The sequence below is a fragment of the Ischnura elegans genome, chromosome 1, assembly GCF_921293095.1.
Source record: "Ischnura elegans chromosome 1, ioIscEleg1.1, whole genome shotgun sequence".
Lineage (NCBI taxonomy): Eukaryota > Metazoa > Arthropoda > Insecta > Odonata > Coenagrionidae > Ischnura > Ischnura elegans.
In genome coordinates this window covers 39,275,548-39,291,799 of record NC_060246.1, presented here as the reverse complement: position 1 = coordinate 39,291,799, position 16,252 = coordinate 39,275,548, and positions in this window count along the sequence as shown.

Below are 16,252 nucleotides of genomic sequence, written 5' to 3'. Positions count from 1 at the left end.
GCTTAAATATTTAAGCTTTTCAATTATAGAATAAGTCAAAAAGTACGTACAATGCTCGTTGTCAGTGTTATCAGTCATCATGACATTGGCCTGTATTTTTGCAGATACTGTTTTTCTACAGCATTGGGGTCGTTGCGCGACCCCAAGTTGTTTATTCATTCAAGCCATAATTAATCACAACGGTTTTATATTCAAAAGTTAATTTAGAGTAGTATCAATTACGTTAAAAAGTATAATAAAGACATAAAAAATAGCTCATAAAATTGTGAAAATTTTTATAGTTGGGCAAAATTATGGCCCTATGAGCGACTTAAAGATAAAAACTGACCTATACCAAGTCAAAACAAAATGTTTTAAGGCTCTCTTTCAAGACGTTACAAACCATTGCATTGCGAAAACATATCATTCGAAATTTAAAAAATATTCGTAAAAATTAAGTTTTTTTTTCAAATGTCAAACGTTAGGGCAAAAGGGTGACCGGAAGATTCCAACCCATTTTGGTGTTTTTTCTTTTGCTCTGACTATACAATTCGCAACTTTTCCGCGATACTACATCTTCGAAATACAAAAATGAGTTTTTTTCGGCCTACTCTGGTATGTGACCCGCGTGCCACCGAAAATGTCTGCCTGGGGTGGCGCGCGCTCGCTCTTGGTGCAATATATCTCGGGAACAAATGGGCAGAAATGAAAGATATTTGAGTTGACACACTGCGCCTAAGGAGAGTTGTAAAAAGTCTAAGAGGGTCAAATTAGACCTTGTAAAAAATAGAAGAGTGATAGAATAATCCAAGAGTGACGTCATCTTCAGTTATGTCTGAAAAACACCTAAAAATACCAAAATTTCAAGACGAAGTGCGATGCGGCACGTTTTCCCGGTAACCGATTGCAAAATAATATTCAAGCTTTATTTTCTCATCAAAAGGAATAAAACAGGGGGGATACCAAAAGAAATTCGAAAACTTTTAAAATGAGGACCACCCGTTGTAAGGTAGATGTTGACAGTGATCAAATGATAATAATAATGGAAATCCATCTTATTTAAAGTCTTTGTAAAAAAAAAGCTGTAAAAATGTGGACTAGAGGAAGACGAAAATTAAATTTCAGAGGAGTAGAGAAATTGTCAAGAAAGCCAATCCCAATTGGCACAGAAAAAATTCACGAGTGTGAAAGCGGAGAGAAAGAAGTATTGCTCCATGAGAATAACGAACGAGTTTTGTGAAAAACTGAGGAAAGATAGCGGAGAACCCAAGCGATGATACTCAAAGTAACTCCACCCATTGAACAGAAATGAAACTGCCAATAGAAACTAGAGGAGGGGAAAAACTTACAAGAACGGTGCAAAAGATGAAAATTGCAAACTAAAGGCAATAACGGAAACATTCCGAGAAAGAACAAAGACAAAGTTAACAGTTGGAAGGAATACCTGAGTGAATCAAGACCAATATAACGAAAGAAAAAAAGATAGTACGGGAAGGTGAAGAATAACAAGGGAGTTGGTATCTTATGATCGGAACTGTCGCAGATTTGCGTCATGACGCAGGGATGATGTAAAACTCCTATCTACTCGTAAAGAGACTAGGTCCCTGTGACGTCACGTGGAGTGGCATCGCATGGGCGCTAATCTGGCCTTTTTCAAATGAGGATAAAACTTGACCATTGCCATTCGTCTAAACCGGTATTTCTAAAACCAAATACTTTGTATATTATGAATACACTAATGGTGGGTAACGAATCGCAATCAATGCATTTAGTTTTCTTTGATGAAGGAAACTACCCTATTGGTTTCAAGAATAACTACATCATTCCAATTCCAAAAAAAAGAAGAGAGCAGAGACGTATGAAGATATTAGGAATATGATCCTTACATAATCCGATAATGATGAAAGAATGGCTAGGAACAATGGCTTAAAAAAACATTTATTTATGGTAGTGAGGTATGGAATCGACAGAAGTAGGGAAGGTGAGAGTGGAAAATATAAAATGGTAGTGATACCGTAGAATTATGATGATAAAATGAATTGATCGGGTCAGCAATGAGAAAGTGCCGAGAGAATTTGGTAATCAGGGAAGTCTTAAAACCTTAGCAAGAAGACTGGACAGCTTAATCGGGAATATCTTTAGAATAAGCGTTCCATTGTTAATTATCGTCGAAGGACAGGTGGACAGAAAGATGGGACACTTGGAATGAGCTGTTATTAATGACAAGAATTCAAAAGACAAGCTGTGCTTTAATATGAAACGGTAATAAGATGGAATAGTGGAGTATATATATGCGTCAAACTAATCTTCGGATGAAGATTATAATGATTATGATGAAACAACTAGAAGAGCAGTGTGCTTTTCGATACACGAAAGTCACGTCATAGATCTAGGGAAAATAGCCGTCGAATTTAGTCGTTGTCCAGGTTATACTGTTCTATTCCTTATACTTTCGCAAAGCTGAGAAAGTGCAGTATTGACTGGACTATGATTTCCTTTCATTAATGAGGGTAGAATATCTCTAAAATCACGTGCGACACTTTTTGAAAAAAATAATCAATTAATTTTCGAAAATATCGAGTTGAAATTTTAAAAAAATATGTGAAGCAAGCCGCAAGCATGGATATGAATATTTAAAGTCAATCAATCCTAAAACAAAAATGGAAAAACTTTTGACCAGTTATTTTGAAGGAAAATTCGTAATTTTTATCGTCTAATGATCATTATTAGCAGGAAATGATTCAGCGGGGAGTTATATCACTAGCCTTCTGGTGAGTTGAATTGCGGAATCCGACCCTGACTAAATTAAAAATTATTCTTCTGAAGCATCTTAGCGACGGAAATAATAATTAAAACCTTTTTCCGAACATTAGAATTTGAAACATTTTCTCGCATTGCCACCAATAATCCACCTTTCCCAGGAAATTTTTACTTCTCGCTCGAAAAGTAGCAGCACTATCGCAATATTCCAAAACAAACATCGCTAAGAAAAATAATGAAACTGAATTGAACTAAAATGAAAAACATATCATCCTTCCAATTTTCAAATTAGTTAGGCGCATTTACCAAATAACAAACGAACCAACAAAACAAAACGCAATGAAATGATATTCTTACCTTCTGCCGTGGTCGGTGCACCGTCTGAGTCCGGATTAGTGTGTCCTTCCGTCAGCTTTCCCTTATCTCATCTGCCGAGATAACTTGCTGCTGAGGAGAGATGAATAGGGCAGATATAGAATTTTCCTCTTGGATTTGCATATACTGAATGACATGAAACCAAAATTCACTTGTAAGCATGGAATAATTGTAAACACAGCCGTGCGTAAATTCAATATTAGTGTTACATGAAGCGCATGTCTTCCCCAAGATGAAAAGTTGAATAGGTGTTTCATTTCGTCCAAATTCATGCTTAAGAAGAACATAATATAATTTTTTGAAATAGGTTAACAACTTTACAGATAATCTTATTTTCAATCATGAAGGCCATTCAAACATGTATTTTATATTCTTATGGGAAGTAATTGACTTTATCAATTAGAAATGGAAAAGTCACGTAAATAAATAAATGATGCTATGGATTCAGAGCAACACACAATTGGATCAATGCATGGAAATTAAGAAATATAAAAAAATTAAATGAGACTGATTATATGAATGATCATGACCTATCTGGATGACCCCAGGCAAAGACAACTGCGGACTATACGAATACATCTAAATTTATTGGTAAAAACAGAAAGACGTAGATGTAGTCTAAGACGTGTATGGGGGCCTTAGTGTAAGTGATAAATTTTACATGGTATAATAATCAATACGAAATAAAATTATTAAATTCATTCGCATAAACTACACATTGAATAAAAAGGCAAAGAAATTATGGCCGACTACTTTGAACAAGAAAAAAGACTTCCGTCAATTCTTAAAGATCATAATATTATGCCACTTCATACAAACGTCAATGTTGACAGTGAATCGTACTTCAGTGGAATTGAGTAAAGGATTAAGAAAAAGACCAAAATAGGTTTCATGGGAAACCAGGGACAATATTAGTGCAAGGGAGAATTTCACCCTTATGCGTCTGTGAAACGTAATTGCATCAGAAAAAAACATAAAATCGGAACCAAAAGAAAAATTAAAAAAGATACGTTAGAAAATTACGTTAACTTCGTTCTTACCATTTTTGGTGGCACCACCGAATGAATTCATGGCTTGACACGTAACTTCTTCAGTTGCCGAGATGTTCTCTCTAACGAGGTCTTCATTTCTTCGGCCACACAGATGTCTTCAGTCTAGTGATAGAGCGGGTTAGTGTAATCAAGGTAAATTACAAACCCTTCCCCCAAGGAATCACATACGCCCCATTAAAATGCAAGGGAAGGCACCATGACATCAGGAGGGAATAACCACTTTTCCATCCAAGTGACACAGTTTCATCTCCATACACTGCAATGGTATTCAGTGAATGCAATGCCTTGGTTCGACACAAGACTATAATTAACGCAAGCTAAAAACCCTAGCCTTACTCGATGCAATGATCATGGCCTTAAGGGCACAAAAGCTAACCTAGTTTTGAAGCTGGGGTCCTCATCACGTGAAGTTCCGATGTCTTGAGCCTGGGGAGAGAGTACATACAAAGGAAAATAAATTACCCTACCCCCAAGGAATCGCATACGCCCCATTACAATACACGGAAACTCACAGTGACACAAGGAGGAAATTGCCACATTTCCATCCCAGTGACACAGTTTCATCCCCGTACACTGCAATGGTATTCAGCGAATGCCATACCTTGGTTCGACACAAATAAACTATAACTAACGCAAGCTAAAAAACCAAGCCTTACTCGACGCAATGATCACGGCCCTAAGGGCTCAAAAGCTAACCTAGTTTTGAAGCTGGGGTCCTCTTCACGTGAAGTTCCGATGTCTTGAGCCTAGGGAGAGAGTACATACAAAGAAAAATAGATTACTCTTCCCCCAAGGAATCACATACTCTCCATTACAATACAGGGAAACTCACAGTGACACAAGGAGGAAATTACCACATTTCCATCCCAGTGACACAGTTTCATCCCCGTACACTGCAATGATATTCAGCGAATGCCATACCTTGGTTCGACACAAATAAACTATAACTAACGCAAGCTAAAAAACCTAGCATAACTCGACGCAATGATCACGGCCCTAAGGGCCCAAAAGCTAACCTAGTTTTGAAGTTGGGGTCCACTGCACGTGAAATTCCGATGTCTTGAGCCTGGGGAGAGAGTACATACAAGGAAAATAAATAACCCTTCCCCAACCATTCCCCCAAAGAGTCCAATGCTTAGCTAAGCCACTCGTTTTCTTCTGGGTGTGGTCCTCTTGTCCTGGAGTCTTCTGTCTTCTCTTCCTTATGTTGGAGGACACACGAATCACACGCAGCCTTTCTACGTTCGTGCCATCAAAAGGCAAATTGGTCAATCGCGCTACGCATGTAATAAGACGCACTATTTATACGCATGTCACCGATTTGCTTCCTTCGAGCTCACCGTTGTCATGTCTTCTGCATCATCTACATTCGTAATCCTGTAACAGAGCGGGTTAATGAACATGACCATAAATTGCAATATAGTTTTTAACCCAAAAATACATCACAACCTCAAATACATACTCGAACACATCGCTGTCCCTAATAAGGTACCTTAATGTATGTATCTTCGTGTTACCTTAGCCGGCTTATTTTTTGTGTAACGTAGACCTAATTTGTGCACATATTTCTACCTTTTGTATTTTCGGCGCATTTTTCATTTTGGTTAAAATGTTTTACCAAGTTTTTTGTGAGCTTTCCGTTCACGAGAGCTCTCACAACGAGACTCAATTATTCATGAGACCATACCAATTTACCTTATAGAGCCCTATTTTACCAATTTTTTAATTTCATTCCTATCTCATGTGAATGCGTCGTCCCTTTTTGAACACATTTACCAAAGAGAGACCTTATTTTACCTTTATACCTTGGTATATACTATCATGATCTTATAATTGGATGAATCCTGTGGAGGAAAACACATAACACGCATGGCATTTCAGGAATCACTTAATAATATGAATAAAAATACCCTCGGTGATGAACAGCGTCCTGCCCATCACTGAAAACCCAAATTTGTTAGAAGGTCCATGTGCTGCAAACACGCCTTCAGTAATGCTAGATCCATCTTGCATGTCATTCATTGTTAATTCGTCATTGTTTTAGCACTGTTAATGCTTCAGATAACAGCACAATTTGCGTATTCCTGACAGACAATTTCCTTTGTTCTCCCTGGAATATATAAAAATAATAATTACATAGCAATTTAAAGTTTTAACATTTATTTGAAAAAGGAAATCACTATTCAAAATTATGACTACTTTAAGGTTATAAGCCACATTATTATTGCTATAACATGATACATACTAACTTATTTTTTTTATTATTTGTTACGTGCGATTAAATTAATAAGTATTTAATAAAATAATTCTCAAATGTATTAAAAATTGAAAATGTCGTAAAAAATTAAGGACGTCTTCAACTTCCGATGACATTAAATATTCATTTGTTGACTCGTTAGTATTCAATTTTCAAACCCGTTTCTGGAGCGTGATACTGAAGCATCCCTAATACAAGTGTATTGGCAGTAGATGTAAAAGATTCCTCAAGGAAAAATAAGATTATTTTTCCGGTTTGCATAAAATTTATTACTGTTTTCTTTATAAAATATCACGTGATATCTACCTTTCATTTTGAACATAATTTATGAGAAGAACGTAATAACAGTGCTGAATAAAAATAAAAAACTGAAATATTGTAAAATAGTGTCGAAAATAAGACATGAGATGGGAAATAAATAGTGAATTTATTGATTAATGTCATCATAAAAGGACGGATTTGATGTTTAATAATGATGTCTTTTTCCTCCGTGATAATCTCTCGCGAAAGGAAGTAAATTATTTTATTAATTTATGAGCAAATAAAAACTGCAACACAAAAAATTGGCCACTGACTAATCTGATGATTCTTCTTTTCGTGTAAAAGTTGGCTAATGGAAAAAAATTTGTTTTCTAGAGAATCCTCCGAAAAATTATCTCACGACATATTTTAGGTAAAATTTATGATATACCTACCAAGAAAATAAATGTGACATTCGAAATGTGGTGCATTATAAAAATGATGGAGATGCAATGAATAACCTAATAAACTAGTAAGTAACGAGAATTGCCAAGAAGAGTTGGGTAAGAGGATAGATTAGATAGATTAGATTTTTAAATGGCGATATCTATTTTTTTGCGATAAAATTAAAAGTGAAAAATTTCAAGCGCGAGAAAACGGGATGGCTAAGTATGAATGCTGGGAAAAGTCCGTGTGACGTCAATCTGGTTCCCGTTGCCGCAAAGTGAGGTGACGTTGGGGCGAGGAGTTGTGCGCCGCTAGGCTCAGGTTGCTGATGCAGAGTGTTAGCAGGTGGCAGAGTATCCAGCTAGTAGGTGGCGCTTGGCTTAATTATGGATTATTAATGCCTTATCAAACGAGGGAAACTTTCCTACCATAGCCAGTTTTAATAGGTGATTATTAATACATGTTTCCCCGAGCATTGTGAATCATGCATGCATTGGTAATCTCAGACGATGTAAAACTCCTATGTACTCGCATAGAAACTAGGTCCCCGTGACGTCACATGGAGTGGCATCGCATGGGCGCCAATCTGGCCTTTTTCAAATGGGGTTAAAATTGACCATTGCAATTCGCCTAAACTGGGATTTCGAAAAACCAAATAATTTGTATACTAAGAGGGCATTAATGGTGGGTAACGAATCGCAATCAATGCCTTTCGTTCTCTTTGATGAAGGAAACTACGCTATTCGACGGAAAGAAAGGTAAAGGACGGTCCCCAATGATTAGCATGGGACAAGTTATTTAGGATGTAAAAGAGGAGCAATATATAAATGAGAAAATGTTTTGCAGAGAGGAATGGAGACCTGGTGAGACCTCTCGATCTTCGGATTGGTAACTCAAGATGATGATAGTTAACTCATAATTCTTCAAAATATACTTAGAGGTGCCTGATGAAGACGATGCATCAGTAACACCTAAGTCATGCCCCACAGAGGAATGTAAATATAATTATTAGCTTCAGTTCTTACAGAAATTTCGTCATAAGATTTCATTTACCGTGTGGGTATCAAATATTGACGGCGTTAATGGTAAATCATTGAAGCTATGGTCACATTACCGTGGTGTGCGGAAATTGATTGAACCACGGGTTTGTACTTTAACCCCAATATACGAATTTTATATTGAGACCCAAAGACCCACACTAGATAAAAAACCGAAGTTTCAATTTTTACCGGGATTGATTAACGATGAATACTAATTTAAAATAAATTTTCAAATGATTGGGGATAAATTTTTAGTCAAAGTAAATTACATGGGGATTTCCGAGACGACCCATTCGAGATACGATAATTATTGATATTTGTCAACATTAAAGATGAAAAAATTTTGGATTTGTAAACAAATCAATTGTCATGCTATCTATGACTAAAATGAAATCTAAATTTGAATATAAACTAAATATAGTTGAATACACCAAAGGATGAAGTTCGCCATGAAAAAATATTTGACTTAGCCGGGATTCGAACCCGGATCTCCCGATTGCCGGTCAGGCGTGCTACCAGTTACACCACCAAGCCATCTTCTCAGAGCGAACTTCGGGATGGGTTTTACCGAACAAGATGTTGACGTCACAAGTCCACACTGTGGCACATGTGGCGAGGGTCGTGCTTACTAAGCCACTGTCGGGGAGAAAAACCGTTATTTTCCGCTGGTCTGCGGCGACGATTTTCAAAGCACTGGACCCTCGCCACATGTGCCACAGTGTGGACTTGTGACGTCAACATCTTGTTCGGTAAAACCCATCCCGAAGTTCGCTCTGAGAAGATGGCTTGGTGGTGTAACTGGTAGCACGCCTGACCGGCAATCGGGAGATCCGGGTTCGAATCCCGGCTAAGTCAAATATTTTTTCATGGCGAACTTCATCCTTTGGTGTATTTAACTTTGCACCCGTGCGCGTGACTGCGTACAAAGTCACTTGTTCCTTCAGTGCTTTGAAAATCGTGGTTGCCAACGCACTGTTTAACATTCACAAGCGAAGATGAAAAATGCACTTGCAAAATTCCGGGCGAAAAACAAGATCGCAACTAGTCTACATTTTAGTGAAGCAGGGGTTTCGGAACCAGGTGAAGTTTTGCAAAAGCTACCCTGGGGCAGACGTTGACATTGATCATCGTTTAATGATTCAGAAAATCCATAAGAAATTCAAATATTAATGAAAGTAGTGGGTAACACACGGCATGCAGAATAAAGTTTAAAAAAATATAAGTGCCACAACATCAGCGTTCATTTCAAGGAGCAATATAAAACGAAGTCGTGAAATAAGCACCTTAAAAAATCAGTGGTAGATACATTGAAATTCCATTTGTTTTTCAACAGTCAGACATAGCTGTTACGATATGGGATAGATGAAAAAATATTTAAATGATATCAGAGGAAAACGGAAAAGAATTTCAGGGGAGAATTGAAGCTGGCAAGAAAAAGACATCGACCACGGATTATATCTTAGACCTTTTTGAAGAAAGAAGAGAAAGATTATGAAAACGAAAGAAGACCACAGTTACAACGATATGAGAATTAGGAACAAGATTCATCGAAAAACCAGGAGAACTAGCAAAACATGCATGACGAACACATTCCAAGATACACAGAATAACCTGTCCCATGGAAAAATGGGAATTTACGATATATTTGGGATAAAACATTTCAAGGAACGGTATGCAAGATGTTAGGCTATCATTGGCAAGAATGGAACTTTCCAGATTGAAAACCAAAACTGAATTGAAACGACTGGAAATAATATCTTGAAGAGGAATACATCGTAAGTGAAAATTTTCTCAGAAGAAAGTGGAGTGAAATAAAATGTAATGAGAGCAGTGGCGCCGACTCTATGGGGCCTGAGGGGTCCCGAGCCCCCTCAAAAATTCGTTTGGGAGGGCGAAGCCCCCCAATAATTCAATAAATAATTAAGTTATATTATGCTATGTAAAATCAAAAAAATATGCTGGTATTTTTTATTTCCCTTGTTAGTCGATAGTTACCCTTTAAAATTCATTCAGTAATGAGTTAAAACATATAATTATTACGATAGTAAGCAGGTTAACAGAAAACAAGTGGTGTGAATCATGATAGTGTTTCAGTGCTGCGACACACTTTGAATTTTTCCCGGTGCGTGAACCTTCGGGTACAGACTGGCGAGCCAGCAGTGATGCAAACGGCCTCCCGGTTGATTTAAATGGAAGAATGACTTATATTTGCTCAAATAATGACCACAAATTGATCAAATACAATGTAAACCCAACTGAAACCGGCCAGATAATAATGAGTGTTTTGTCACGTTTTTGACCCTTTGTGTTACCGTAGTTACTCACCCATAAGACGGCTTTGAAAAAAGAACAATGTAGAATTTTAAGAAATTGGACCTGTAGATTCCGTTTAATGGGTCCACCGGTTACTTGGGGCAGCCGCTTAATTGGGGCAGGTCTTGATGTTCCTTAACCAAGAGAGAACAGGCAGGCGACTGTTCGTAGAATGTAAATTGGAACGCCTTGTCTGTTCCTTGTCTGTGACAATGTGGGAAGATGGTTATTTGTCTGTTCTCTCCCTATGCGCATACTTTGTTCCTTAACTGTTCGCTGTTGCTAAGTTGGACATAATAGACAAGAGATAATTGATGTTAAAATAGAATTAAAAGTTGAAATTTATTTGAATGATTGTAAGAAAAACTTTTATTGTGCTTTTCCACATATTCCATTAGTTATAAAAATCTTGAATAGTTGCAGAAAAGCAAGCTTTGTCATCATTAACAGAACAACCACTACATCAACAAATATTTCACATGCCTTCATCAAAGAAATATGTACTTCCTTAAATTAATACAACTCGGATTCTGCACTATGTCAATATAATACGTGTGATTTTAAAAGAGAAACACGCCTTTAAAGAATATTTATGAACACGATGATTTCACTTCTCACAAACAAACCTACAAGAAAGACAGTCCTCTGACAATGTTTGTTGGTTCTTATTGGCGACGTAACGCACATACGCATTATACAAATACAATACAAATCTCAGTACTTGCTCAAAAACTTAAGAGACACAATAAATTATTAAATAAACACACTCAAGAACAAATATCACTTCACGACTTTCACTATCACTGAATGGATGCACGAATTACTTAATTCGTCACTTAGCGCATTTAGCACAGGTTAAATAATAATCAAATAAATAACTGTTTTCTCCGCAACCAACGACTTCACCACAACACAGTCGACCATGTGCTCGTAAACTGTCAGGATAACGGTATCGGTTATTGGCGTCATTGTTTGCGTTTGCTATCTTCTATAGGTAGGTAGCAGCACCACGCTATCTTTCCGTCCTTGTTGAGAACCTGTTCACTAGCTGTTCACTGTTTTCTTTTCGTACCCTGTACCGTGAAACGGACTATGAACCGGCCCTTGCCTGTTGACTGTCCGTTCACTGTTGTCTGTTCGTTCACTGTTGTCTGTTCGTTCCCAGTCCGCTGAAACCACAGAGTACATACTCTTTGGCTGAAACATACGGCCCCTGCCTGTAATTGGCGAAGTAAAGTATTTAACGTGCGTAAGCCGAGCAGATAGCTAATATAATTTGCGTGCTCACTTCAATAACCGTCATCCGTGGTTGATGGTAATCGTGCGATAATGAATTCAACCGTATATAATTACTGTTTAAGTAGATGATATTTTCTTTGGATTCAATCAAACTTCTTTGTACTCAATTAAATTTGGATTAATCCAAATTGTTGTCCAAATTCCGAAACTTAAAACAATTGTTCGTACGTTGTTCATAATCTGTTCTCAAAATCTCCAAAAGGTTCCAAACTGACAGCGAACAGGCATCATTTTTACGTAAATCGATAGGGTGTTTAGTGTTTGTTCACTGTTGTCTGTTCATTCCCTGTTCGGTGAAACATACTACCAACCGGCCCCTGCCTGTTAAAAGCTTGTTCACTATTGTTCCCGAAATGCTTGTTGCCTGCCTGTTAAGGAACAAGCTGCAAACAGAGTACAAACTGTTGGTAGGCTGTTCGTAAGTTGTTCCTACTTGTGAGTGACCCGAGATTGTTCGTTGGCTGTTTATACTCTGTTCACTAATCTCCAACAGGCTATCAACAGACTTCAAACGGACAGCGAACAGGCATTGTTGTTTCAGAAATCGACAGGGATAGACTCTATACTCGCGACTAAATTAAAACTTTTTGTTTTCAGAATACTATTTTTTTATTTTCCTCCTTTCATTTACTCTTATTTTTCAGTAATGTTCCTATTCTTGCCCTATTTTGAATATTCTTGTTGTTATACTATCCGTAAGAGAATAGGACTTTTCTTTAATAGGACTTGGTAAAAGACATTCATTCAGCGTCGCCCGGGGCCGTGAAAAATATTTTTAACAAAAATGTTATAATTCTGAAAAATGATAATAAATTAACTAAACTCACTGATTTATTAATTAAATTAATAGTTTAATAAACTTTTGTTGCATCATAAACATTCTTTTGTCTTCTTTCTACCATTTCAAGGTTTTTTATGCCCAAATACAAGAGGGTTCGCCTAATTGGGGCAGCCGCTTAATTGGGGCAAAGTGCACAAGTCCCGATATGTCCCAATTAACCGGAATCTACTGTATAAAAGACGTTCTGGCTCGTCTTTATTTGTCAATGGATAACTTAAGAGGACTGTGATGGCGCCTCGAATATGAGAGATAGGTTCAAAGGACTATAAAAGTTAGTTTTGAATGTACAACCAAAAGCACGTTAGTGCACTGCACTGCTCACAGTTTAAACTTGGCAGTTGTAGACAGTCTCCGCGCTCTTACGTGTATGAGGGATATTATGGCTTTTGCAAAGGACTTAATAAACACCGTAAGGGAATCCACCAAAAGGATGGGACTTTTCAGAAGCATACGCTGTGAGAGCGCCAATGATCAATCTGGTCTACGACCTCGTTGCCCAACTCGATGGACAATGCCAGCTTCCAGTATCTTGAGAATAGTGAAACACTGGGTGCTTTCCATTCATGCGACTCACGCGACGACTAGTGTCGACTCGCGGTAACTGTTTATAACTCTCCAATAGAGTGTTTGCATGGGTGAGGAATAAGCATGAAACCCTTTCCATTTAGTGCATACATGTTTGAAGTTCTCATATGTTTAATGAAAATTCCATGTGTTTTGTTATTAATTTATTATTTAAGTTTTAATAACCTTTGTTTTAGCCTCGAAATTCTGGAGGGTAAAACGACCTGTAATTGGCTATTCGTTACGTGACGTCATCTCCCATATTATAGTTGCAAGCAGACGGGAGCATTGACGAATAACTTATATTTCACGTATTTTACGCGATATTTCTTCATTTTTCTGCAAGTAAATTTGCATAATGGAACCTGGTTTCGTTAAGGCTTCTTCAAATAACCTCACAGACGTTGACTCCTTCGTGATCGGTGTATACCTAGGGCCTATCTTCGTTTTTGTAAGGTCTGTAACTTCATTTTCTCCCGAGTTGGGAGAAAATAGACTCGTGAAGCGTTTCATCCAACAATTAAGTCTCTAACTCGATTGCATATAGACGATGAAGTAAAGAGTGAAGTGAGTTGTGAATGTAACATCTTCGAGGAATTTATTTCTTCCATGCTGGTTCAACCAACCGTATGCATTTCGATCAAATGTATCTGACTATTGCGAAGGGGATATGTTTCATATTTGGACTAGTTGTGCTTTAGGGATACATCGAACGCGTATTAATTTTCATTCGTTTGTTCGCTTTTAAGTTCTGTTTGATTTTATTACGTATTAACCTATTGCCAATTCATTTTGAGATTTAGTTATTGTTTACATTTCACGCATATTCGTTGCGCTTTTGTTCGTTATTGTTTTGGTCATATTTTGGTTACGGTAGGAGTGATAGTGAAATTCTAAGTTTTTTGATGTTACAATAACTGGTTTAGTAGGTAATTTGTTTCAGACTATTCATTTAATTGTCTTCGCAATGTTAACGTGAAATAACGTAAACTGATTCTAAGTTGTTAGTGATGTGTGGGAAGTGAGATGTGAAGAATCCTTACGAATTTTAAGGAGTGCAAATTCTTTTAGTGTGGTGTGCAGAGTGATTGGAAAACCGATAATTATGCTTTATTAGTGTTACATAATAGTGTTTTATATTTATTGTGAGCCAAGTTCTTCATTGAAACAGTTGATTCGGCATATACTGATTATAAGCATTAAAAAGACAGCTCGTGAAATGTGTGCGTGGTAGTGCTATTTGTGATATGATGAGCAATAAATAAGTACAAGTAAGGGTAATTTTGCATAGTTTTTTATTCATTAACACCTCTAGTAAACTATTTTTCCCTATGTTTCCGCACTTTTATGCTGTCAATATTTGAAAATTTAAATGTAGGGAGGCAGGTTGTTGTGTTTCCTCAACTATAACATTTTAGGGGTAAACATATGTTACTAATTGCTCGCATGTAGGTATTTGCAATGCATCAAATTTGTACCATTTATACATTTACCGTAACGTTATTTTCTTTACTGCATTGTAAATTCTTTAAATTTTCCTTTTCCACTCCAACATTGTTTATATCTGCTTTTCGAGTATAAGTGCTTAAAATACTGACGTTACCAATTATGTTTTTCCATAGTCATCAAGCATACATAATGAAAGTAAGCATCCGAAGGGAAAAAATATGCAATGTATATCATCAATGAATACACGGCCGTTTGTATACAAGAATAACTGGATCTCAAACATACATATGCTTCAGTATTACGCATTAGTCTCTCCTTTCTGAATGGAATAATAAACTCTTTTGTGTGTAATAATGGCATCGACTTAAGATCCCTCCGGGCTGCCAATAACCATTTCCGTCGTAGTTCAGGCTTATCGGGAACATCCACAAAAATTTTGTTTGGTGTAGAAACACGGGTGCTCCCACGTATCGGAACAAAACAATATTCATTCCGGAATTTTGTCCCACAAGCCATTAATCTATCTTCGCTCATGGCTACGAACTTAAAGAATTATTGTACGAAATATACCACTAATTTATAGTAGGACAGATGGTTTATTCCGTCAGATTCACCTCAGTGTTCGTAAACAACAATAAACAAGGTTTCCATCAATCGCAGATGATCGGAGGAACTGCAGTCAGTTGAGTATGGGGATTGACGTCACAAGCCGTCTGGCATGGCGGCGGAGTGTTTTAAGCGCAACATTGATTTTGGAATGTTTATTTGTTAATAACAAATTCGCCCATGGTCGTACGACTGTAGGAGTTGGAATTTTGCTTAATTAAACCAAACTGATATTTTTAACAGGCCTCACCAAAAACGTGCAAATACTCTATTCCTGCGCGTTATCGTTTGTTGACTTGTGTCACAACAGTCGGCGACACACACAGAATGGAACACGAAAACCGCGACGCAAGTCGTCTTGTGTCGACGTGTGTTGATGAATGGAAAGCACCCACTTTGAAGAACTTCTAGAGTTTTTTTAAAACATTTACTGGAGAGGACAAAACAGAAGCAGTTTACAAATGTGCAGGCTAACTTGAGACAATGTTACAATTTGTGACTTTTTTTTACGTCTTCTCAATTACCTCGACATTGAGAGACTGCGCTTACACTTGCGCGTATTAGCAGATATTGCCAATAAAAACTGCTGGACTTAAAAAACATGCGCAAAAAAGTACATTGCACAATAGCCTGCAGTTGGAGAATGTTATACAAAGTGAGGTGCATCTTCTCCAAGTACTTCCAATAACAACAGCGACAGCAGAACGGTCATTTAGCGCCCTCAGACGTCTAAAATCATATCTTCGATCAACAATGGGACGGAAGCGATTGAACAACTTGGCTGTCCTCCATGCCCACCGAGGTGTTTTGGATGAAATGGATATTCGAGGAGTCATCAACGACTTCATTTACAGTAATCCGGTCAGGCAGTCGACATTTGCACCTTTCTAAAGACACTCTTGCACTAATAATGGTATTTACAGCAATATTAAAAGGTCTATAAAACAGATAAATACATAATCTAAATTACATACATAAGAGTGTTAAATTTTCAGTTTCGAAATTTAGTGATACTCCAGTACTGTATTTA